We start from the raw sequence: 2,500 nt of genomic DNA on the forward strand, positions 1-2,500 counted from the left end.
TGCCTCGAGCACCATCGGCACACGCTGGGCCCTGGTGCGGGCGCTTGCCTCGACCACCATCGGCACACGCTGGGCCCTGGTGCGGTCGGTTGCCTCGAGCACCATCGGCACACGCTGGGCCCTGGTGCGGGCGGTTGCCTCGACCACCATCGGCACACGCTGGGCCCTGGTGCGGGCGGTTGCCTCGACCACCATCGGCACACGCTGGGCCCTGGTGCGGGCGCTTGCCTCGACCACCATCGGCACACGCTCGGCCCTGGTGCGGTCGGTTGCCTCGAGCACCATCGGCACACGCTGGGCCCTGGTGCGGCAGGTTGCCTCGACCACCATCGGCACACGCTGGGCCCTGGTGTGGGCGCTTGCCTCGACCACCATCGGCACACGCTGGGCCCTGGTGCGGCAGGTTGCCTCGAGCACCATCGGCACACGCTGGGCCCTGGTGCGGTCGGTTGCCTCGACCACCATCGGCACACGCTGGGCCCTGGTGCGGGCGCTTGCCTCGACCACCATCGGCACACGCTGGGCCCTGGTGCGGCAGGTTCCCTCGACCACCATCGGCACACGCTGGGCCCTGGTGCGGCAGGTTGCCTCGATCACCATCGGCACAAGCTGGGCCCTGGTGCGGGCGGTTGCCTCGACCACCATCGGCACACGCTGGGCCCTGGTGCGGCAGCTTGCCTCGAGCACCATCGGCACACGCTCGACCCTGGTGCGGTCGGTTGCCCCGAGCACCATCGGCACACGTTGGGCCCTGGTGCGGCAGGTTGCCTCGACCACCATCGGCACACGCTGGGCCCTGGTGCGGGCGCTTGCCTCGACCACCATCGGCACACGCTCCGCCCTGGTGCGGTCGGTTGCCTCGAGCACCATCGGCACACGCTGGGACCTGGTGCGGCAGGTTGCCTCGACCACCATCGGCACACGCTGGGCCCGGGTGCGGGCGGTTGCCTCGACCACCATCGGCACACACTGGGCCCTGGTGCGGGCGGTTGCCTCGACCACCATCGGCACACGCTGGGCCCTGGTGCGGGCGCTTGCCTCGACCACCATCGGCACACGCTGGGCCCTGGTGCGGCAGGTTGCCTCGAGCACCATCGGCACACGCTGGGCCCTGGTGCGGCAGGTTGCCTCGACCACCATCGGCACACGCTGGGCCCTGGTGCGGGCGCTTGCCTCGAGCACCATCGGCACACGCTCGGCCCTGGTGCGGTCGGTTGCCTCGAGCACCATCGGCACACGCTGGGCCCTGGTGCGGCAGGTTGCCTCGACCACCATCGGCACACGCTGGGCCCTGGTGAGGGCGCTTGCCTCGACCACCATCGGCACACGCTCGGCCCTGGTGCGGTCGGTTGCCTCGAGCACCATCGGCACACGCTGGGCCCTGGTGCGGGCGCTTGCCTCGAGCACCATCGGCACACGCTCGGCCCTGGTGCGGTCGGTTGCCTCGAGCACCATCGGCACACGCTGGGCCCTGGTGCGGCAGGTTGCCTCGACCACCATCGGCACACGCTGGGCCCTGGTGCGGGCGCTTGCCTCGACCACCATCGGCACACGCTCGGCCCTGGTGCGGCAGGTTGCCTCGAGCACCATCGGCACACGCTGGGCCCTGGTGCGGGCGGTTGCCTCGACCACCATCGGCACACGCTGGGCCCTGGTGCGGGCGCTTGCCTCGACCACCATCGGCACACGCTGGGCCCTGGTGCGGCAGGTTGCCTCGAGCACCATCGGCACACGCTGGGCCCTGGTGCGGTCGGTTGCCTCGAGCACCATCGGCACACGCTGGGCGCTGGTGCGGGCGCTTGCCTCGACCACCATCGGCACACGCTGGGCCCTGGTGCGGCAGGTTGCCTCGATCACCATCGGCACACGCTGGGCCCTGGTGCGACAGGTTGCCTCGAGCACCATCGGCACACTATCGGCCCTGGTGCGGGCGGTTGCCTCGACCACCATCGGCACACGCTGGGCCCTGGTGCGGGCGCTTGCCTCGGGCACCATCGGCACACGCTGGGCCCTGGTGCGGGCGGTTGCCTCGAGCACCATCGGCACACGCTGGGCCCTAGTGGGTTTAGGCACATCTTCAAATTTCTGCCGTGCCAATGCCATTTTTATGGCTTGTAAATTCATACAATGGTCCCCTAAGCCTTCACGTGAAGTTTCGTTGGAAGATGACTCGTTTTCTATTTTTCACGATTTTCGAAACTTTTTGCGGTTCGGGATTTTTTAAAATTTTTTTATAAGGATTTTTGGCCCCAAATTTTGTAGGCATGATCCTTCTATTTTTGTTGGCATGCACAAAAAAATTCAGCTAAAAACTCGAAGTAGAGAAGATTTTGTGACCGTTTGAAAAAAGTGTCCCCATTTCAGACACTTTAACGGCTACTGGTAGCAAACCTGTAAAATCTCAAATGCTCTTTAAGGGGGTGTGAATTCTCAGAGGTTTGATGAGGGATAGGGGGCCAACACAAGGCCAAGTACGAGCACCCATCGCACATCATGTGCG

The sequence above is a fragment of the Durio zibethinus genome, unplaced genomic scaffold, assembly GCF_047325235.1.
Source record: "Durio zibethinus cultivar Kanyao isolate XHJ-2024 unplaced genomic scaffold, ASM4732523v1 HiC_scaffold_1, whole genome shotgun sequence".
Classification (NCBI taxonomy): domain Eukaryota; kingdom Viridiplantae; phylum Streptophyta; class Magnoliopsida; order Malvales; family Malvaceae; genus Durio; species Durio zibethinus.